Source organism: Rhinatrema bivittatum, chromosome 4 (assembly GCF_901001135.1).
Source record: "Rhinatrema bivittatum chromosome 4, aRhiBiv1.1, whole genome shotgun sequence".
Classification (NCBI taxonomy): Eukaryota; Metazoa; Chordata; class Amphibia; order Gymnophiona; family Rhinatrematidae; genus Rhinatrema; species Rhinatrema bivittatum.
Window position 1 is genome coordinate 90,283,137 of NC_042618.1, and position 24,773 is coordinate 90,307,909.

Below are 24,773 nucleotides of genomic sequence, written 5' to 3' on the forward strand. Positions count from 1 at the left end.
AGATTCATTGCTGAACTCTGATTTATCTACTGAGTTCAGTTTAGTTACTGTATATACTCGTGTATAAGTCAATCTCATGTATAAATAAGAGTATTTTTTGGGCCCCAAAATCAAGATTTATCTGTCACCCATGAATAAGTTGAAGGTAAAACCTAGGGGGCTTATGAAATGGTGAAATTATACTAAGAAACAAATAAATAACTTAAAAAAAATTGCTTTTATTTATTTTTAAAAGCTGAATAAAGTGTCTTATAAAAAAATGTCCCTGCTGTATGAATCCTTGCCTCCCTCCCCCATGGCTGCCCTTCCTATTTCAATCATTCCCTCCCTCTCCCATGTCAAAATTTCATTATAAAAAAAGACCCCCAAACCAGCCCCAACCCATCAAAGCCCCCCACCATCCTGACCTCCCCCCCAAGACTCACCCAAAGTCCCTGGTGGTCCAGTGGGGGTCCTGGGAATGATCTTCCGCTCCTGGGTCATTGCCTGCTAGTAATCAAAATGGCGCAGGTGGCCCTTTGCCTTTACCTTGTGACAGGGGCTACCGGTGCCATTGGCCAGCCCCTGTCACATGGTAGTTACAATGGACGAGGGTCAGGAAGGTGGGGGGCTGTGTACAACATAGTGTACTACGTGTGTATAAGTCGAGCCAGCGTTTTGTTCTTATTTTCTGGCATAAATTTCTCGACTTATACACGAGTGTATAAGGTAAGTAGGATTACAGTTCCTTTAGGTAGTAATCATGGACTAGATGCTTCCAAAATCTTTTTGACCCTGGGCTGGCAAATAGTTGAAAGAACTCAAATAGCAATTGTAGTAAAAGTAGATAGTTGGCAAAAAATTAAATTATTTGCCAAGACTTGAAAAAAGATATTTAAAGGATAGAGAAGAAGGAAACTCCATTAACACCTCTTGTTCCATAACCATTTTCCATGCTTCCTACAGATCTGAACTACTCAGTGATGGTATAAATCTGTGCCAGAGCGCTGCCCTACCCATACAGATACCATTATTTTTTATTGTAGCAATTTTGACACTTAAAAACTATTTAACACCTGGAAAAAAAAAGATTGAACAAAGCCTCTGTTTTCATTCTATCAGATCCCATACAAAACATTTAAATAGAAACATAGAAACATAGAAACATAAAAATGATGGCAGAAAAGGACCAAACAGTCCATCCAGTCTCCCAGCAAGCTTATGGCAGCATCTGCCGTGCCATACAATTCACCCCCATACTTATCCGTTTCCCAGACCATCAAGCCAGGGACCTTGTTGGTTGCTGTTTGAGTCCAATTCTCCGTCACCTCTTGCTGTTGAAGGAAAGAGCAATGTTGGAGTTGTATCAAACGTTTCAGGGTAGTAACAGTCAAATCAGCAAGTTACCCCCATGCTTATTTGTTTTCCCAGACTGTAAAATTCATTGTCCTTGTTGGTTGCTATCTAATCTAATTCCCCTTTTCTTCTTTTTTTTCCCTGCCATTGAAGCAGAGAGCAATGATGGAGTTGTATCAACATATGAAGGCTTATTGGTTAAGGGTAGTAACCACCATACCCGCAAGTTACCCCCATGCACTCTTTTCTTCATTTCCAGCCTCTAGCCTTTAGGGATCCACAGTGTTTATCCCATGCCTCTTTGAATTCTTTTTCTGTTATTGTCTTCACCACCTCTTCTGGAAGGACATTCTAGGCATCTACCACTCTCTCCATGAAGAAGTATTTCCTGACGTTGGTTCTATGTCATCCTCCCTGGAGTTTCATGTCGTGACACCTAGTTCTACTGATTTCTTTCCAATGGAAAAGGTTTGATGTTTGTGCAACATTAAAACCTTTCAGGTATCTGAAGGTCTGTATCATATCCGTCCCATCGCCAACCTTCCTTTTATCACCAAACTAATGGAGAAACCGGTCAACACCCAACTCTCTGACTATCTAGACAATTATAAGATTCTCTACCCTGCTCAGTTCAGATTCCGTAAATCCCTAAACACAGAATCTCTACTAATCTCACTCACAGACAATATCCTCATGGGCCTAGACAAAGAACAATCATACCTACTGGTATTGCTTGACATTTCGGCTTCGTTTGACACCGTGAATCATTCCATTCTCATTAACCGCCTTGCTGACACTGGCATCTCAGGCACAGCCCTCAGCTGGTTCAAGTCTTTCCTCAGCAATAGAAACTACAAGGTAAGAATAAGCAACAAAGAATCCCACCCCATTAGTTCTTCACATGGAGTACCTCAAGGATCATCACTCTCTCCCATTCTCTTTCACATATATCTTCTACCCCTCTGCCAACTCCTTGCAAATCTAAAACTAACACATTTCATTTACGCTGACGATGTGCAGATATTGATCCCCATAACAGAATCCATCTCCAAAACCCTCAATTTCTGGAACAGCTGCCTAACTCCATCAACCTTCTCCTTTCTAGCCTCAACCTAGTCCTCAACACTACCAAAACTGACTCCTCCTCATCTCTCCCAATGACTATAACCCCCCCATCAACAATCTTACTACAGCCACAACAACCCAAGTGAGAGATCTCGGCGCTATATTGGACAACCGACTGAACTTCAAAAAATTCATCAACAATACCACAAAAGAATGCTTCTATAAGCTACATATCCTGAAAAGGCTCAGACCACTCCTGCACTTTCACGATTTCCTCATGGTTCTACAAGCCACCCTTTTCTCAAAAATAGACTACTGTAATTCACTACTCCTTGGCCTCCCTGCAACTTTTACTAAACCATTGCAGATGCTCCAGAATGCCACTGCAAGGATACTAACCAACTCTAGTAGAAGATCATATCACGCCCATTCTCAAGAATTTACTTTGGCTTCCCATCAACTTTAGAATCCTTCATAAATTCCTCATCATCATCCACAAGACCATCCATAGTCATTCCTCACTCCAGCTGCAAAATCCGCTCCACCTACACTCCTCCATGAGACCAATCAGAGCCGCCTACAAAGGGACCCTCCACGCTCCCCCCACCAAGTCCAAACTCCACCCCTCCATAAGGAAACACGCCTTCTCTACAGCTGGACCTTCTCAATGGAACGCTTTACCCCCAGAGTTACGCCAGGAACTATGCCCGCTTACTTTCAGGAAGAAATTGAAGACTTGGCTATTCAAACAAGCCTTTCCCTAATCTGCTACGACACAAATAGTGACTCTCAATGCAGTTACCGGTTCAGAAACATGCTGTAATCATGCTACAATTATGCTGCAACTATGATGTATTCATGCTGTAATTAGGCTGCAATCACTACCTCTACTCCTATCCCTTGCCCCTGTCCCCTCCCTCTCTACCCCGCATAGCTCTTCCCTGACAGCCCTGTCCTTCCTTAAGAACTCAATTAAGTTCGGAGTTAAGTTCTAAGTTATCATTATACCAGTTTATCCTGAAGTTATCTTGACTACTCCCCTGTTATATGTAAGTTTTACCAGGTTTGGGTTGATGTAAACCGGTGTGATAAGACTTTTTGTCTTGAACGTCGGTATAGTAAAAAGAAGTAAATAAATACATAAATATCTCCCTTGCACCTCCTCTCCTCCAGGGTATACATATTTAATAACCTTTCTTTATTTTTAAAAACAGGCTAAAGTTTTCAATGACAAACCACTTTTAAAGGGCCATTTCTACTTTCAGTGCCTTGCTTGATGGTGCTTACTTTAATAATAGTATTAATAATGTGGCTTTTGTATGGTAAACAATATATAAATCTGCATTGGCCTACCTGCAGCCTATATTATCCTTTGCAACCCAACCTAAGTAACTTTCTTATTTCATTAATTCTTTTACAACCGCTCTCTCTTATACTTATTCTGTTCCAAATACTTCCTGCATGGAAACACTTTTTCATAAACATGCTATTCATCTTCCTTATCACACAGAGCATATTTATGGCATAGTGACTTCCTAGGAATGCCTGCCGTGCCCTCAGTGTACATTTGGACTCTAGTTCTCTTTACCACCCTAGGGACCTGCCTCAGTCCTGCCAGCCGCCAGAACTCAAACGCTCAACCCTCGGGGGAGGCGGCTGTTATAGGTGAACCTCCAGACTATACTGCTATAGGGCACATTTGCCAATTGCCAGTGTAGGCCTCGGGAGTTCACCCTGAAAGCTACGTCAGCTATACCACAGCACAAAGGGCTCACACACCTGCTAATCTTCACAGTGCATTGTTTCTAAATAGGCCCCTTTAATGTCAATAGTGACAATATATTAAAAGTGCATATTATCATGTTTTGGTAAATAGGACCCTAATGTCATTTTTCCCAGAGACAGAGAATGGGAAAAAAGCCTTAGTAAATTAGGCCCTAAATTTGAAATGGACTGCAAAAATACTTTGCATTGAAACCGTTTAACAAGGGTGTGATGATGTCACAGGTGGCTAATCCTGGTACCTCATTCCCAGGGACACAGAAGAGAGTGAAGAAGTAAAAAATGGGAGTCCCTGGGATGAATTCAGAAGGAGGGAGGGATTGAGCTCCACTTCTTACAAGAGGACCACACCCTGATGCCTAAAAAAGGAAAAGGAAAAGACATCTAGGGGTGAGGGGAACTCAAATGGAACCCAGGTGGAAGGACACAGAAGCAGGCACTAACATGGTGCTGAGGGATTCTGTAGCCAGTGAACTGCAGGCAGATCCCCTAGAAGCAAGCAACTAAAGAAGTCCAGTGAGTGGCAGGCCAATGGCTCCTACTGGATCTTTCATTCCAGAACCTCTCTAAAGATAGAGAAAAGACAGAAGGAGATGATAGGAGAGCATCTGCAATCCAGTATTTGGAGATGGTAAAAAAAGGCTGAAGGAATAGCTGGAGGGCTACTCCATGAGAAAGGAAGTATGCAACATTTCTGAAGAAAGTAAGGAATCAAGAATAAGCATATAAATTGGCTGCAATGTATTGCTTCACTATGATTGGCTGAGACATATGGCCAGCAATAATACGAAAAGGAAAAAGATGAAAACTCTACTAAACAGACCTTTAGTTGAGCATCATCATGTTAAATATATAATAAAATGAAAATGTTATTCAACTTAAAATTCTGATTGATCAAAGCATGCTATTTTACTTTAATGGTAATGAAAAAGTCAGCTTATGAATAGTGGGACTCCATGTTTTATTGAGATTTCTATTTCGATTCACTGAATATAATATTTATTGTGGTACGGTTAAGATGAAAATGTATTCTAACCTCCTTGTAAGACTGTAAGTAAGATGAACAACTCCATTCATTGGCTGCAGCAGAATAGATTTCATGCTTTGATATTGGAGGTTCAGATTCCTTGAATGCAGTATAAATAAATGCTACTTAGTTTTTCAAATGATTTTCTTTATGTGCATCATCAAACTTACACTTGGGGAAATAATCATCTCCTATCCCTATATTTGAACTTAATGATGAGTGAGTTCCTTTTGTCTGCACTTGAACTAGTGAACTCAGTTCTCCTGGAAAGGGGATTGTAAATTAACCAAAACTTCAGCTTCCCTCCTGTTCTAAAGGCTCATAAACTTGATCCCTTTCCTATAACCAGGCATTACATTGACTCTGCTATAAAACACACAAGTATTGTTGCTGACACTGATTTCTGAATCAATATCTCCTTCTCCTTAAGCCTCTCAGTTTTTGACTGCTTTTTGTAATTACTAACTCACAGAAAGAGCTATCTCCTGGAAATATGGAAGCTAATTTGATAGAATATACGATGACATTTTGGCACAGCTACTTGAATTTCAATCACCAGAGCATCTCAGGCCTACTTTCACTCCCAGTTGATTGTGCCTTTGGTTCCTTGTTTGAGGTGTATGTCATAATTTTCTGTCAAGGAAATCAGTTAATGATGAGGGCATTTTTGAAGTAATGCAGGTTTATGCCTTCAAAGAAAAAGAAAATGACATTCCCAGTGAAGATGAGAAAAAAAAAAGAAAAGAAACCAGCATAATATTTTTCACCCTATCAACATTGCTGCTACAGTTCACATACTCAGAATGAAATGCAGAAGTGCCTTGGAGAGAAATTAGTTGATTTTCTGCAATTGAAAATGGAACACTTGCTGTAGTTAGGAAGGTGCTGAGAGAAATGTTTGCAATAAAGAACTTTAAACTGCAAATAAACATAACAATAGTTATAAAATAAAATGTATAGCACATACAGTTTTGGAATTAATCTATGTAGTATGGGTTTGATTTACCTCTGTGCAACTGAGCCTCTACTAGTAGAAGAGCAGCTGAAAATTAGGGTTTCCCAAATATCAGCTGTAGTTAAAGGGGATATTTGACTGCTATATAGTGTGTTTTGAAACATACAAATATTTAAGTGGAAGGATCTGCCAAAAAAAAAAGGGTACTTTCAGGCACTTATTTTGCACCTGTTTCAAAGGAATTATGGACCCCTATGGAAGTAGATTACCTATAATCTAACAATGCAGAGAATCAGGTGAGAGGCAATAACCAATGAGTTCTCCTTTGGAAATTTACTTTCAGGTCTATGGCTACAATGCTCTGCATGCATTGTAAACATTTCCAGCATGATAATTAGGGGTGTGCATTCGGATTGACCGCATTAGTAAAACGCAACTCATATTTTTTTTTTTACTTAAAAAATTGATTCGACATAAACGATCGGATTTCCCACATATCGAACATAGATATGTTCGATATGTGGGAAATCGCGATTGTTGAGCCAAAATAAAAATATAAACCCCCTCACCCTCCTTAATCCCCCCCCCCCGACTTACCACAACTCCCTGGTGATGGAGCGAGGAGTGAGGACGCCATTTCTGCAATCCTTGGCGAGAAGCATGTGACGTCGGCGGCACGTCGAGTGACGCCGGCGTCACGTGATTCCCGGCTCGTTCGCGCCGGACGGCTCGTTCGGCCCAAAAGAACTTTTGGCCAGCTTGGGGGGGCCTCCTGACCCCCTCAAGCTGGCCAAAAGTTCTTTTTGGGCCGAACGAGCCGTCCGGCGCGAACGAGCTGGGAATCACGTGGCGCCGCGTCACTCAGACGCGACGTCACGTGATTCCCGGCAAGTTCGCGCCGGACGGCTCGTTCGGCGCGAACAAGCCGGGAATCACGTGACGCCGACGTCACGTGATTCCCGGCAAGTTCGCGCCGGACGGCTCGTTCGGCCCAAAAAGAACTTTTGGCCAGCTTGAGGGGGTCAGGAGGCCCCCCCAAGCTGGCCAAAAGTTCTTTTTGGGCCGAACGAGCCGTCCGGCGCGAACTTGCCGGGAATCACGTGACGTCACGTCTGAGTGACGCGGCGCCACGTGATTCCCAGCTCGTTCGCGCCGGACGGCTCGTTCGGCCCAAAAAGAACTTTTGGCCAGCTTGGGGGGGTCAGGAGGCCCCCCCAAGCTGGCCAAAAGTTCTTTTGGGCCGAACGAGCCGTCAGGCGCGAACGAGCCGGGAATCACGTGACGCCGCGTCACTCGACGTGCCACCGACGTCACATGCTTCTCGCCAAGGATTGCAGAAATGACGTCCTCACTCCTCGCTCGATCACCAGGGAGTTGTGGTAAGTCTGGGGGGGGGATTAAGGAGGGTGAGGGGGTTTAATTTTTTTTTTTGCACATATGTACATATACCCAACTCATTGGATTTTTTTTATGTCCATATTGGCCGCAAGTGGGACCCCCTTTCGGACATAAAAAATATGAACATAAAATTTTGCTCTGCACATCCCTAATGATAATTAAACAAGATGAGGCATTGTGAAGGCTTACTAGAATACTGTATTCTGCCAAAGACTCTTTTCTAACTGGGAAACATACAAACTGAGGCCTTGATTCATCATTTTGCTATAAATGGTGCTGCATTGGTATTTTATTGTACCCGCATTGCTGACTGGACAGGTTGGGGGGGGGGGGGGGGGGAGAGGGAGAGGGAGAGAGAACCTCTGAGGAGGCTTGCAAAAAGTTAACTATTTATACCACTGTAAGAGGGGGCAATAATAACTTGGGGTGAGGTTTGGGGGGTGAGTTGGATTTTGGGGGGCAGTTTTAAATGCTCAGTCATACACAGTCATATGTACAAACAGCACAGTTACCCTCAGTGAAAATTTAATGTGATTTGGAGTGATGAAAGGTGAAAGAAGAGTAGATGTGTTCCATGCTCTCTCTACCTAACTTGCAGATCGATACTGTAATGTGCGGTTGAAGATTTCCCGTCTGTAACGTGCTGTGAGCGCACAATTCGGACGCGTAAGGCGATCCAGCGATACAGTCTCCAGTTTCACGCGTCCTTAGCGCTTCTTAAACAGACGCAAAACCCTTTCCGCACCCAGCATGTATATGATATGTAAATGAACGAATTAGCTGTATAATGAAGGAATTAGCTATTCCCCTCCGATACTGTGACGCGCGCTCAGATTATCTCCTTTGTAACCCGCTATTTTGCCGCGTCCTTAACCTGTTAGTTTACCGCTACTCTCTACTTGGTGTTAGTGTGGTGTTAGTGTGGTGTTCGAAAATTAAAATGGGAATAAAGTGTAAAAAATGGGGGTAAAACCAAAGGGAGTAAAGTGTAAAAAACCATGGCCGACCTCCATATTAACATTGCAGTGTAAGTTGTTTATATATATGTATAAATACCTGTCACTTTCCTGTCACTTTCCGAATCCCCCGGGCGTGCGGTCATCGAGGGCGGCGGCAGTGGTGGGAGCCAGCGGGCGGGTGGGCGCGCGTTGGATCCAGGTGGCGGCGGGAGCCGGCGGGCAGGTGGGCGCGCGTTGGATCCAGGCTGCGGCCGGGTGGGCGTGCATTCATCCAGGCAGAGGGAGCCGGCGGCAAAAGCGGCCTCCAGAGGCCGCTTTCGCCGCCGGCTCCCTCTGCCTGGATGAATGCACGGCCCCCGCCGGCAGTGAAGGAATGCCTGTGCGATTTCAGCGCTCAAGGCGTGACGTCACGACGCTTGACGTCTCGCCATGTGACTGCCTTGAGCGCCGAAATCGCACGGGCATTCCTTCACTGCCGGCGGGGGCCGTGCATTCATCCAGGCAGAGGGAGCCGGCGGCGAAAGCGGCCTCTGGAGGCCGCTTTCGCCGCCGGCTCCCTCTGCCTGGATGAATGCATGCCCACCCGGCCACGGCCTGGATCGAACGCGCGCCCACCCGCCGGCTCCCACTGCCGCCGCCGCCTCGATGACCGCACGCCTGGGGGATTCGGAAAGTGACAGGAAAGTGACAGGTATTTATACATATATATAAACAACTTACGCTGCAATGTTAATATGGAGGTCGTCCATGGTTTTTTACACTTTACTCCCTTTGGTTTTACCCCCATTTTTTACACTTTATTCCCGTTTTAATTTTCGCCCTGCGCCTTGCTTCGGGAGGGGGGGGGGAACCATCCACTTCCTGGTGCCTGTCAGTTCAAATGTCATTTGAAATGACATTTGAAATGACAGGTACCAGCGCACCCAGGATACTGTATAGGCGCTGTATTAGCGCCTTATACAGTAAAATGGGTTGCGCGGGCCTAACGCTTGCCTAACGCTTCGCAGCCGCGGCATGCATTTGCATGCAATTTGAAGAGAGTATCGAGCGGTAGGTGAAGAGAACTGTGCGTGCGGGGAACGAGGGTGCGCCCGGCACTGCCGCACTGTTTCTACCACGGCCTTAGAGTATCGATCTGTCGATTAGAGCTAGGAGGAAAGTGTATCAAGTAAGGTAGAGAGAACAATGTACAAAACCCAACTCACCCCCCAAACCTCACCCTGAGTTCATAATGCCCCCTCTTACAGTGGTATAAAAAGTTCAGATATAAATGAGCCTCCACAGATTCTCTCTCTCCCTCTCCCCTTCCTGTACTGCAATTCGTGATAAAAATGTTTTAGCTGGTAATGCACAGCTAATGCAGGCACAACACACAGGAAAAAGGTTTAGTTATTTCCAGCATTAAAACCTGCGTTGCTGTGCATTGCTCTATCGCTCGCCACGCTAACTGACCTTCATTTCTATTTACTCCTCCCAAACTCCTCCTACTTGAATACAAATGAAAAATTTGCATACAAAATTTGCGATGCAGTATTTATCTCATGCGTTATGGCATTATCCAGACATTAGGGCCCGTAGCGCACGCAGTAATGCCCTAATGCATTTTGACAAATGATCCTCTGAATGAACAATCTTTGGTTCTTTACCAGTGATTTTGCCACTAAGCTAAAGAAGTAATTGACTTGATTGAGAAAGTAGGAGAACTTAATCTACTTTAGCCTGTTTGCAGAATCCATCCCCTTATTAATCTATTTTGTTACAGGCATAAGTAAAATCATGGATGGATTAAATAAGATAGATCAATGTTATATTTATTAATAATGATAGAGGCATTGAAAGGGGATATCATGCCAAAATATTTGATTTAAGAGTATGAAGCAAATTAGCAGCTATTTATTTACTTATTTATTTGTTTATTTATTTATTTATTTAAAAGCGTGTATACTGCAAGTCCAAAATATTTAAGTGGTTTACAAAAACATTCATAAAAACATTAAATAATAAAACATAAACAAGTCACATGTAAAATAAATATAAATACCTATCTCGAACTGACTGCATTCATAGTCATAGTTGGTCCATATTCAGTGCTGGCCTTCAGTTCTTACACATCAGTGCTCATCATAAAAATCTGCTCATTATTGGCTACACATTAAGGGGTAGATTGTAATACATGCGTGCACGCATCCATGTGTGCGTGCTTCCTGGAGCACAAACATAGATGCACCAATTTTATAACATGTGTGCGCCGGCGCGCATGTTACAAAATTGTTGGGCCGTGTGCACATGTGCACCGGAATTTGTAATCCATGTGCACATGTGCGCGAGGTGCGTGCAAGGGGGGGAATTATGCAAGTTTCATGTAGCGACGCATTGCGGCTTTCCCCAGTTCCCTCCCAGTCCGCTCCAATTAAGGAGCGGACTGGGAGGGAACTTCCCTACCCCCCACCCTAACCTTCCTTCCCCTTCCCCTCTCCTCCTCACCCCCTAAATCCTTTCCCTTACCTTTTTTTCTTATTTTGTTGCTTGCTGCTCCAAAGGAGCAGTAGCAACTTGCGCACGCCAGGATTTCCTTCCCCGGTGCAGCGGCAAATGGGCACTGTACTGGCCACCTCCAGCCCCGCCCCACTCTGCCCCCCTTCCCCCCCCTTTACAGGCCCCGACACTTAATCGTGTATTGGGGTCTATGCGCATGGCCGACCCCTTTTGAAAATTGGCCCGGTGTGCGTAAGGCCCGGCCACACGCATAAACCCTGGGATTTACACGCGGGGCTGATTTAAAATCTACCTGTAGGCGAAAAAGTCTGGGAAACTAGAAAAGTCGTTAGAAGTTTCCCATATTTTAAGAGAGGACTCTTCCTTTAAACGTCAAGGGATAGAGTTCCACAAAACATGAACATAGAAAAGTCTCTCCCAAGTCTCATCGAGGCGAACGCTCCTAGGTGAAGGAACATTTAGACGCATTTGGCTAGAGGATCTTAAGATTCGTGATGGACAATATAATTTTAGGGTCGTATTAAAACTGGGAGGAACAACACCATTTAAACCTTTAAAAACTAACATCAGTATCTTAAAAGAAATCCTCCATTTAATAGGGAGCCAGTGTAAACTCTTTAAGACAGGTGAAATGTGCTCACATATCGGCATCCCAGTAATTATTCTGGCAGTAGAAATTTGAACATACTGTAATGCCTTCAAGGTATTAGAAAAGTCTAAAGAAGAAAGAGCAAGAGAATGGGTAACAGTTCTTAGATCTGACTCACTTAAGAAAGATTGTAATCTGTGGAGCATATGAAGTTTAAAAAACAGCCCTTTCACAACTCTCAAAATTTGAGGCTTTAGTGTCAAGGTAGAATCCATAATGAAACCGAGATTTCTTGCCTTGGCCACTATTGGGATTTCAACCCCATCCAAACACAAAGATTTCAGGACCCTCATGTCAGGGTATCTTGCCAGATATAAAATTTCAGTTTTAGATATATTTATAAGGAGTTTATTTTTTGACAATCAGATCTTGAGAGAATTTAAACAATAAGAAATCTTCTTGAGAGAACAGTCCATTGATTCAGAGATGGGCAAAAAAACCCCTGAATATCATCAGCAAAAAGACGACAGCCAATATCAAGCTGTGATAAAACTTGACAAATTGGAGCAATATATACTTGAAAGGGCTGACCCTTGGGGAACCCCAGTGTCCAAGGCAAATGTGTCAGATCAATGATCAGAGACATATACTGATTGAGAACAATCGCTCAGAAAAGAAGAGACCATTTTAATAGTGTTTCCTATCCCTATGCTTGATAGACGGTTAATAAGAATAGAATAGTCATTGGTATCAAATGCCACATTCAGATCTAGGAGTACAATAAAAAACCCAGTACCATAGTCAAATCCGTGTCTAAAAATGTCAAAAAGGGACAACAGGAGTGTTTCAGTATTATGATTAGGATGAAAGCCATACTGGTGATCATCTAGCATGTAATGAACATCCAGAAATTCTTGAAATTGACTCAACACTACTTTTTCTATCAATTTAGCAAGGAAAGACAGATTACTTATTGGACGATAGTTATTTATATTGTTTGGGTCTGAAATAGGTTTCTTTAATACAGGTTTCTTTAATATAGGTTTAACCACTGCTGATTTCATTGTAGCTTTTGAGTAATTCAATGAAAATGGCCATAGGCAAAGGTAAAAAAAATGTGCATGTTGCCCTTTTTACACGTCTGCTAATCCTGCAGAACGTTTTCTGCTAGATTTGGATTTATTTAGAGGTATATAGCACCTTTGCAACATCATGGCAATGTCTGCTTTTTTCCTACCTTTCTCCACCCCCATTCCATGGAAATTGGGTCAGCACTGGATGTAATATTTTGGCACATAATGAAAAATAGGTGCACAAATGGATGTGTGCAACTCAGTCAACCTAACAAGTGATTCTTTAAAAAAGAGCTTCAGTGTGGAATGACATTGTGTAGCATTTTATATTAAATTGTCAAGTTATCATAAGTATCCAATGAAACAGGTAATCTTCTGCTCACAGTAGCAAGGGTTTGGATGGAAAATTCAGTATGTTACATAATTAGATTATCAGCACCAGGGCATACATAATGAGGGGGTGCTAACTTCCCCTAGGGATCCCAGTCTTCTACAGTTTTATTTAAAAGGAAGGGTGAATCCACAGTGGCAATGCTTCTCTTAGAGGTTGGAAGGAGGGTCTGAGATGCAGGTTGTTAAAGATAACTACAGACTAAAGAAATTTGGACCTGAGGTACTTAGAAAATATTAACAGTGGATTACATATATTTGTATTTATTTATTCAAGTCGATATATTTGGCTCCCTCCAGTCAATCAGCCATTTGGTGCGGATTACAACAATTCCAAATTTAAAACATCAATCGCATTATACAGTTAAAATACACACAATTATGGGCAGGCCTTTAACCAAATGCTTCTCTAAACAGAATTGACTTTAACTGCTTTCTGAAATCCTTTATATCAGTCTGAAATCTAAGCTGATCTGGGAGAGAATTCCTCATTACAGTTGTAACATACGAAAAAGCTCTATCCTTAGTTCTTTGTAAATAGTAGACATTATTAGCTGGCACCCTCAATAACTCTTTAGTAGAGGATCACAAATTACATCTAGGTTTATACCCTTCCAACTTCTTCTGTAAAACACATTTCTCATTGTAAATTAAAAGTTTATGTACTATAGGAATAAGTTTAAATTTAGATCTTTAATAAATCACTGAAAGAAGGATATAAATAATCACTCAAAACAAATCTCCTACTTTATAAAATACTCATTAGGTAGCTAATGATGGATGTACCTCAGGATATATTGGTACACATAAACACCACATAGATTGTAAGTCCCAATATGTGATTTATGTTATCTAACGTGATTGTCCTATAATATATGTTGGACAAACTAAATGGACAAGAAGGACATAATTGGTAGAACACAAGAATTGTGTAAACATAAAAAAAGTTCAAGCGACAATTGTTCAACATTGTTTAACAAGGAGTCAATCTTTTTTTAGCTGAAATGGACCATCATAGACACAGTTCCACCTTTTAAAAGAGGAGGTAATTGTGATGCAGCTTTGGACAAACAAGAGCAATTTTGGATTTATACTCTCCAAGCTGCAACATCAACCAGTCTTAATGAAGAAATAGAATGGCATACTTTTATGTAAACATTTTAATTCATTTTTTTCTACATTAATTTCAGATTTAAATAACATTTAATTCATTTTATATAATACACTGTGGTATTTTTAGACTTCAATTTTGCACCAAGCTACATAAAGAATTTAACTTGACAACATTTCGTCAATTGTTGCTGGTATCCCTTAAGGTGAATTTTCAGAGTTACGCATGGGGAAATAGCTATATACATGTATATATGGCCTTTTTGCATGTAAGTCATATTTAAAACAAGGCCACATATGTGCATGAATATGCACATTTGTGTGTTCATGTATATGTATATAAAAATGGCTTGTTAGGTGGTGTGTTGATAGCATGTTTGCATGTACACACATAATAATCTATTTTTAAAGTGACATGTCAATGGCAACATAATTATGAATGTATATTTGCTACTGCTCATTTATGCACACAAGTGCAACTTTTCTTTTTGAATAGCCACTTGGTGTTTGGTGGGTTGGCTTCTCTAGGTGAGTGGATACATAGGCAGGCCAGGGGGTGGGAAGGAGTGTACCAGGGACAGACTGTAACCTACTGGGGGACACTGGCAAAACCTGTGTCATACAGGAGGGTTACAGGGGCAGACTGTGTCATATGGGGGAGGTGGGTAGAGTGAGTGTATCTAGAATAGACAGGGTCATACTGGGTGGTAACTGGGACCTACAGGTTTATACTGAGGGCTAGAGGGACAGATTGGAGGGAAACAGGGACAAAGGGCTAGAAAGGGAATTGGGAGTGTGTGTTACTGGAACATATGGGGGGAGGGGGTGTGAGCCACTGGTGGAGAATTCCTTTTCAATATGACTCTAATTGCCCTATGGATACTCAGGTCACTGTGACTGAGAAGGGAGAGAGAGCAGAGGAGGAGGAGGTACTTCTTGCAGAGACTCTACAGAACTAGGACACAGTCATCATAGGAGGAGTTTAGCTTGTCACTATCTGTATGTGGATCATAAATAGCTATTGTTTGGTGTTAGGCCTTTTTCATTGGTTAGCCAATTCATAGCCATCTGAATTATTTGCCTTTCAGATATCTCATTATCCTTATGATAATCAGAGGGAAACTCTGCAATGTCAGAAAGTTATTATCAATTGGTTAGAGTTCATTTCAAATCTGATTGGATGGCAAGGATGTCCATGTCAGACCATAATTGTAATTGTGGTCTATTTAACAAAATGTCCATACTACTTTCCTTTGTTTATATCTGCAGTTACTTCTTTGGATATTTTCAAGTGCTATGCTGAAATCTGACAGGTCTTAGTCTCTGCTTCATGCTGGCAAATCATAACCTGCTATAATATTTTTTGATATTTGGAGCAGTTAAATTCAGATTCATTTTACTGACCCATTCTATGCTTCATCTTCATTTGCCTGTCTTTGTTTTTAACTTCTGAGCTAAGAGGAAATAGCTGTGGGAGTTTATCGTTTTATCTCATAGCATTCATGTGTAGCAGAAGTTAATTGTCTCTATGAAATAGATTCAGTTTTTTGTTAAGTTTAGAGAAGCAAAATAAAATATAATAGAAATAAAAGTATATATCTTGCAGAGTCCTTAAAAGTACACATTATAGTCTGAGATGCTAAGGCCATCATCCTGGATGTCATGCCCAGATTTCTGGGATCTCTTCATGATGTCTATATCATCTTGCAGTCAGAAATTCATGACTGCTTCCAGGAAGGCCACATCATCAGGGCCTGGTTCCTATATAGGAATATATTTATCACTATCACCACACACCCACAAAGCTCTAATTATCTCCCATATATCTGGGTGGACTGACACCATTGGGCCAAGAAGACAGCTCTGACCTTATCCTGTGTACTGTCCTGCTGCCCATCCCTAAAGCTTACCTAACTTTGCCATTCTCTGCCTTCTCCCCACAGGTAACAGAGGATATCTACTCAAATTCTGGCTAATGATCCACTGGCTAATCCACAGACTGCAGCAGGTGTCCACTACAATAGAGCCCACCAGTAGACCATGATAGTCATCAAGAGAACCTTTGGCTTATTCAAAACATGTTTCCACTGTTGGAAAGATCTGGGGGATGGCTTCTCTTCAACCCAGCTAAAGTCTGTGAGATATTTCAAGCCTACTGTATGCTACATAACCTGGCCAAAATCAGACATATGTCTTCTCTAGAGGGACTGGAAGAGAATTTGGATGAGGAGGAGGAGGGTGAAGAAGGGCTGAGCCAGGAGGAATTACAGGAGATACATTGTATGAGTCAATGACATGCTATAGAGAATGGGAATACTCTGAAACAAAGACATTTTTGAAGGTGAATGTGCTATCATTGTACATGCTGTGCTCTATGTAATGATTAATATATAACAAAATGTTAGTTATTCCTGGACACCCTCTTTTTTTGTGGGTGTGGGAAGCTCTGCTATATTCTCTTGTCCAATTCTGGAGCTCTTCTGCAGTGGTGTCCTTTGGCTACTAATGCTACCCTCATAGGGTACAAGACCTAGGGGCAGCAGCACATCATGATAGCTGCTAGAGGTTCCTGCAGGGCTTTGAGTGGGATGAGAAGATAACCTGGCAGCTATGGTGGTCCTCGTCTCCTCAGCCACCTGTTCCATGGGAAAGGTTGGAGCATCTCTCTCTGGTTGTGGTGGTGGAGGTGATGCCACAGGCTATATGGGCAGAAGTGATGGTGGTGGTAGCATTACAGGAGGTGATAGTATGATGGGCAGTGGTGGAGGCATCAGTAGAGCAGACAATGGTGCAGGTGGACCTTCAGCTTGGGGAAGTGCCATCCAGGCATCTGGTGCTGGAAAGATTTGTGGAGACTACCTTCAGGGTACCATGAAAATATATGTAGCTGGTAGGAGCTATGGTTGGTGGTGGTGGGGGCATCCTTTGCAGCATCTTCTTCCACTCTGTAGTCTGGGTGTATATCACTTCATGAATGTCTCAAATCTCCTCAAGTGCAACATCCCTGAGGCTCTGAATTTCCTCTCTCACAGCATCCTGTAGGCCATGCATTTCCATACAGAGTCCCACTATTTTTTTCCACCACTCTGGCATTGATATTGATGAATTGCCTCTCTCCAGTACTTACCTGCACCTCCTCTTCTGGAGCATAGATGAGTTTCTTCTCTACTGAGATGCCCTCCTACTGGTAAGCTGTAAGCTGTCTGAGATCAGGTGGTTGTGAAACAGGAGTGCCCACTTAGTCTTCTGCTAGTCCTTGGGTTTTTGCTGCTCCTCTTCTGCCCATGTAGCCTCTTCAGAGGTAGCAGGCAGCATTCATGTGTGCTGCTCTGCCCTTCAGTGGCCACTAGGTCCTGGCCCACCTAACCAATCACCAGGCTGCTCCCCTGCAAAATTGAAAATAGTATATAGTTTAAATATATATGCCATTTGTCTTTTATTTTTCAAGTTCAGTTGACTTTCCACTGGGCTGGATTTTAAAAGCCCTATGCGCATGTAGGAGTGGTTATGCGTGCCGGGCCTATTTTATAAAGGCCTGACAATGCGCGTAAAGCCCTGGGATGAATCTGTCCCGGGGCTTTACAAAAGGGGTGGTCCGGGAGTGGGGTGGGGTGGTCTGGGCCGGGGCCAGAGGTCTCTGGCACAGCGGATATTTGCTGCTGTGTCGGAGGATCACGTGCTGACAGGCTGCCGGTGGCGTAACCTGCGCCTGCCTTCAGGCAGGCACAAAAGGTGAAATAATTTGGGGGGGTGAGGTTAGGGTTAGGGGCGGAAAGGCTAGGGGAAGGGGTGGGAAGGTCAGGCTAGGGGATAGGGAATGGGGGAAGCCTGCAGGTGTTGGTGTGTGCAGGGTGTACAATTGTGCACCCTCTTGCATGCTCCGACCCCTGATTTTATAACATGTGCACTCTTGTGCACGCATGTTATAAAATTGGGTGCATATGTACGTGTGCGCGTATATTTGAAAATGTACCCCTTTATACCTAAGAGACCTGATCCATGATCCCTCATATAGTACCTCCTGCTATATACTAACTGTATAGAAAGCAGTGTTGTGGTATAGATATATACCATAGAAACACTTGTAAAGTATCAGCATCCTATGCCAGAGAGAGAAGACACAGTAAATGGTGTGACTCTTGAAAAGGGTTGCATACCTGCTCTAGAAGTAGAGAAGGTTTAGAGCAGCCTACTTTATTCTACTTAGTGGAGTGGGGGTGGGGGTGGGGGGGTAGGCAGTATGACAAGTGAGAGGTGTGACAGCCTGGTCATTGTCATCACAAAAATGTGGAAAAGAACCAGTTCAAGGACTTATTCCTGAGACATACCACTAGTAACACCCCACTCCTCAGAGAAAACTCTATTTACCATTACCCTTTGTTGCCTCCCACTCAGTCAGTCTCTAACCTAGTTGTTGAAGGCCTTGGACCAAGGTGGAGTTGGTGCAACCTGCAGGGTGGAGCCATGCAGGTTCCCACTATTGGCTGTCGAAATCAGATGAAGCAAAAGACCAGCTAGAGCTTTGTCTATACTAACCCACTTTCTCTTTAGGTTGAGCCCTCATGTGCCGGGGCTGACAGGTCTTAGGTGGGGACCTCTGCTGTAGACCAGAAGATCCATAAACAAGGCAGGACAAGCAGGAACATTTGAAGACAGGCCAGGGTCAGGGCAGGTGGCATTCAAGGTAGGTCTGATAGTTAGGAAGTGGACAGTGGACAGTGGCACGAAGCAATCAAGGGAAGTCTGGTGGTCAGGCAGTGGTCAGTGGTAGGCAGCAATCAGGAGAAGTCCAGGAAGCAAGTCAAAGTCAAAGATCCATCCAAGGGAAAGTGGGATGCCAAGCAGGGCAGGAGAACAAGGAACAATATGAACAAGGGACACTGAAGAACTGGAGATTGAAGACTAAGGAGATCAGGAATTGAAGATAACCAAGACTAGGAACTGAAGCCAATGAAGACCAGGAACTAAAGACAAGAATGCAGGAGAAATGCTGAGTCAATTCACACTACATAGTGGTAGGAAACTTGTTGCTGTGGCGAAGACTGCTAGGGAAAGGACCTTTTATAGGCCAAGGCTTCTGACATCATCTGTGGGTGCTGCGGTGGATTTCCCACCGTGGGCTCTTGAAATCAGGGCATATCAGGTACTCACGCGCCTAGAGATGACCATATTCAGGGCTGGCAACATCATCATCTGTGTTGCAATAGGCCTACTCAGGCAAGGAAGTCTTCTCTGTGTCCATTCGGGAGGCCTTCTCCAATTTCGGGCATTCCATCTGTCAGCTTGGGACTGGAGGAAAGTGTAGCATTATTCTTGGGGCTGACCCGCAGACTGCCAAATGCAATACCAGTCAGTCTCTCTAGGATCCATACCAAGGGCACACAATTTATTTATAAGTCTATGCAGAACCATGTTGAGGTTCTTGCTGAAATCCAAGTACACTACGTCTAGCGCTCTTCCTTGATCTAACTCTCTGGTCACCCAATCAAAGAAATTGATCAGATTTGTCTGACAAGATTTACCTCTGATAAAACCATACTGCCTCAGATCTTGCAATCCATTGGATTCAAAAATAGCACTATCTACTCTTTTAGCAGTGATTCCATTAGTTTGCTCACCACAGAGATCAGACTAATAGGGCTGTAGTTCCCAGCCTCCTCCTTACTTCCCGTTTTATGAAGAGGAACCATATCTGCTCTTTTCCAGTCCTCCAGAACTATTTCCGACTTTAAGGAAGCATTGAAAAGGTCAGCCAGTGGAGCTGCCAGGACATCTTAATAGGAGAGCAACAAGTGTACAGTTAGGAATTGATACTAAGTATAGAGCCAGCCAACTGGTAGACATGGGTAGGAGGGACATGTGTCAAGGGGAGACAACAGGGATGATGTATCGCAGTGAAGCATTTTTGTAATCCAACCTATCTCTGTGCACCGAGTACAGTGATGCTGATCTTGAACGCTGAGCATATCATCAACTTGCTGTGCATTCCTTCTTAAGGCATTGTCTGTGAAAGAGTTAGGGATGTGCATTCGTTTCATTCATTTAATTCGTTTCATATGTTTCCCATTACATGTCAATTGGATGTAAATTTGTTTCATATGTTTCATACGTTTCATATTACATGCTTGTATAGGAAACGGATGAAACAAATGCACATCCCTAGAAAGAGTACACTATTTTAATTCTATGAGTTCTAGATTAGCTTTTCCCAAAAAACCTTTTGGCTGCGCCCATTTTTAAAAAATAATTTTTCTTTATTGAATTGTCATTCATACAACATAATGAAAAAAATGTAACAAACTATGGGCCTCATTTTCTAAAGTATCACAGACCTGCGATACTTTAGGGAATGAGGGGCGGGGGGCTGAACTGGGGGGCGGGCCTGCATTAGCCGGCAGCGATCGCACTGTCGCGGTGCGATCGCTGCCGGTTTCGCACCCAATAGCGCCACCATAGAAGGTGTAGCTTTGGGCGCGAACTCGGACATGAAAAGAGCCTTACCTTTTCGTCGTCCACGGCGTCTTTGCGGAGTTGGCCCCGGTGACGCCCCGACTCCTCCTCTTCCGGGGCCGACTCCACCCTCATTTTGGTATCGCACGCGATAAGGGACTTTTCGCGCGTGAAACGTTCCTTATCGCATGCAATCCGGATGGAAAATGAGGCCCTATGTAGTGCAGAAGAAAATAACCACATTAATAAAGTTTAACAAAAATATCTTGACTACATACTTAGACCCAATAATATGGGGGAGAAATAAAAGAATGAAGGGAGAGAAGTCGAATTCTAAACTATTTCTTCATGTTGCTAAAGGAAGGCTCTTACTTGAAGTAGTCTTATCAAGTAAAAATGTCTCAAGATGCAAAGGGCCAGTAAAAATAAATGTCTTTGCCTGAAAAGTAATAAAACATTTGCAAGAAAATTGCAAAAAGAAAGTACCACCAATAGACAAAACCCTACTTTTCAGGGATAGAAATGCCTCCTGGATCTGGAGACATTAGGAAATAAAAAAAATGTTATGCCCACAAAATAAAGCATCTTTGTTCCTAAAAAATTTCTCAAATACTATTTCTTTATCCTGCTCCAAATAGAAGGATACAAAAAATGTAGCCCTCTTTATTACATCAACTGACTTCTCTAAAAAAGTAGTAATCTCTGGACTGGATATTACTTCTTCATGTTTTTTCTGAAACTCATCACCATTACTAAACTGTTTAGAAAAATAAGAGATTTTTGAAATACCAGGAATGTTATCATCATTATATGCTAGTATTTCTTTAAGAAATTTCTTAAACATTTCATAAGCAGATAGTAAACATGTATAAGGAAAATTAACCAATCGTAAATTTTTTGATCTCATTAAATTTTCAACATTTTTAATCTCACTGTGTAATACCAGACTATCTTTAATACGCATATTTTCAGCATTCTGTAATAATTGAACCTTAGACATCAATATACATACAGAAATTTCTAACTCAGAAATTTTCTTACTCTGTTCTTCACTAAGGAAGAAAGATGTGCATTAATTTAAGAGACATTAGCGTCCAATTTAGCTAACATCCTCCACAAGTCAGTGAGCTTTACATTGGAAACTTCTTCAACAATTTGTTGAGGCTGTCCAATAACAGATGGTAAAATATCTTCACTGACTTTAGGATGTTGATTAGATGAATTAAAATCTGACTTAGAAAATCCAGTAATAGACTCACTTTCGCATCCATATGGAATCAAAGGTTCTTTTGCCGAAGAAGCTTCACCGGTTGATAATTCAACAGGTTGTGGAGGAGGAGGACCGTTGTCTGGACTCAAGGAGGCACTAGAAGTGCCTTCCACACAGTCACTAATTGGCAGACCATTCACCCTATTCAGTTGAACGTCCATATGGCCACGGACAGGTTGAGGAGTGGGCGAAGAGCTAACAATCTTAGCTTTCCTTTTCTTCCCCATTTTGGATCACACAAATCAAAAAGGACAGAGTATCCATTTAAAGCCAGATGAAGCCGGACAAAGATGCATGCTCCTTTGGAGCATGCAGTTTAGGCAGTGTGCCGGCAGTGATGGTGCACTGCTGAATCGGCAGATTTAAAGAGCCGGAAGATACACCCCAGTTACGTGTCCAGCAGCACACCAGTCAGGCCAGATGGTATGCCTGATAAAGTTCCCTGGGCAGGTAGTGAGACGGCAAGTCATCCAAAATCCAACTGGGGATCAGGGAGCCTAGTAACTCCTCTCCCTTCCAGAAACTCCCCAAGTGTGTGCCCCTGAACCAGCAGATTTAAAGAGCTGGAAGATACGTTCCAATGACATGTTCAGAAAAATACCAGTCAGGCCAGAAGGTACACCTGATAAAGTTCCCTGGGGCAGGTAGTGAGATGGAAAGTCATCCAAAATCCAACCAAGGGTCAGGGAGCGCACAGTAACTCCTCTCCCTTTCAGAAACTCCCCTGGCTGCTGCCCATTTTAGACTGTCACTGTGCCAGTCATACCATAAAGGAAAGCAGCCAGGCAGCACTGCATCAGAGAAGTTCTCTCTGTGTGAGAGCAGACTTAGTGTTCCTTTTTTTCTTTGTGGAGGCTGGGAGCAGACAGGGAAATTCCTTGTAGAGCTGCTATTGATTTTGTCTCTGCCTGGGCAATGGGCAATGGGCACTATTGAGTACTGAGAGCAGGGCAGAAACTGAAGCATACCAGGCTTTCTTGTGAAGTCTGTCACTAAGCTTAGCTCAGCAGTATCAGAACTAGTGCACAGTCACAGAGTGACACTGAATGCAGCATTTTGTCTGTGTTCCCCGCACACACACATTAGTATGACACAGACAGTGGGTATACAGTCCCTTCACAATCTCAGTTTGGTTCTACCACCCTGTTTGATGATTGATTACACTGGGATAGTTTATAAAAAAAAGCCCTCATTCAAAAGAAGAGATACTGGCACAAGACAAAAGGTGCTCAAGAGAAACCATTTTCTGTACTGAATGTCTTAAGAGGTTAGAATTGTAAGAGGGAACTCAGGCAAGACCACAAAATCAGGAAATGCAACCACCATAGCTCAGGATATGGGACATTTTTTTCCTAAAAAAAACCAACTTAATATAAATCCTGGCCCCTATCATTGTGAAACCATTTCCATGTACTGAATGTAATATCAGTCTCATTTGGCAAGCCCGTTTCACAAGAAAATCCAAATTCCACTTTGCACCTTGGGGGTCTTTAATACATTCAACCTTGCTTCCCTGCCCAGAACCTTGCAGTTCTCTATGCCACTGTGCCTTCCTGCCGTTCCCCAGATCTTATACCTAAGTTGCTCTTGACAATCTGGATGGTTGCTTTACACCTCTCATGATGGTTTGGAGTCTTGAAGCTACTCTTTGTGCTGTTTAGCCCTTTTATCAATGTCTGCCTTTGTTTTTTTTCTGCCACCTTTTCTGCTTCATATCCCCTTCATGCTGCCTTATGAAGCTGATGCCATTTTTGGTACCAATTTGCCACTTGAGATGCCAACAAAGGTTCATGTCACTGTTGCTGGTACCCTCTTTTGGAGCCTTGGGGTGTTCTTCCCAATTTTGCTGCTTTTGGCTTCTTTAACAATGATTTGGAGAACTCCTGCCAATGCGGAGACCACTTTGCCTCTTTACTACAGAGTCTTAGGCTATTCATGGCACTTTTGGTTCCACTATCCAGTATTCACAGTCTTTCTAGGTACTCTGGAGTTCTTTCCCCTTTCTATTGATTTCTTCCCAGAAGTTTTAAGACAATTGATTTGAAATCCCCAGTTTTGGAGTCTAATATAGGATGTAATACTTCCCCCATTGATTTTAATGGCAAACAAAAAATGAATCAAACTAAAAAACAATTTTTTCTTCATTTTGAAACTAAAAAATGAATTGGAGTCCTCTTGAAACAAATTTTGAAATGAAACAATTTTTTTCCTCCTGCATATCCCTAATTGATGGTGCTTCACTTGTGATATGGGCTCAGAGTTAAAATCTGTGACAGGGATTTTAGCATTGGGTTATGGTCTACATAGCAAAGCATCTAGGGCCATGAGGCAATACATAGTTGTAAAGGATAGGGGGGCATATACTTTCAGTGGGAGTAAATTTAGGAGTGGGTTCCCAACTAGGTTTGAGGGTGCCTTTCAATTAACACTGCAAGATAGTGCTGCCTGTGACCCAGAGAAATGCCAAGGTGTAAATATGTTTCCTTGAAAGTTTTTTAAACTCAAGGCAGAGACAGGATCATGCTGAGTAGTAGGCCAATAGTGTGGCTGGTGATGGAAACAGGATATAAACAAACCTTGTGAAAATCTCCCAGATGGCCATATCATGAACTTACCTCTGGCCCCATTCCATCTGGCTCACAGCTGATGCAGCTGCATCCTCTTTATCCAGTGCAGCTCCCAGGCCTTGTTCTTCAGGTCCTCAGTCTATACAGAGAAATAGGATTACAAAGTAATGCGCTTCGGGCTGTTACTTGTGCATATTTATTTCTGTACTTTTTCAGGTGTTAAGTCAGAATAAAACTCATTATAGCCAAAAACTGACTGAATGAGAGGACTGGGTAAACTAAGGGGAGTCAGGCTGAAGAACCAGAG

At 42.7% G+C, this 24,773-nt stretch overlaps 1 long non-coding RNA gene across 2 annotated transcripts in view; it reads left to right on the forward strand.

Annotated features, from left to right (window-relative positions):
- LOC115089326 overlaps nucleotides 1-24,773 on the forward strand; it is a 75,981-nt gene that overhangs the window by 47,928 nt on the left and 3,280 nt on the right. For both annotated transcript variants that reach the window (XR_003856075.1, XR_003856074.1), the window contains exon 2: nucleotides 16,123-16,520. This is a non-coding gene — a long non-coding RNA (uncharacterized LOC115089326). The remainder of the gene's footprint in view (nucleotides 1-16,122; nucleotides 16,521-24,773) is intronic.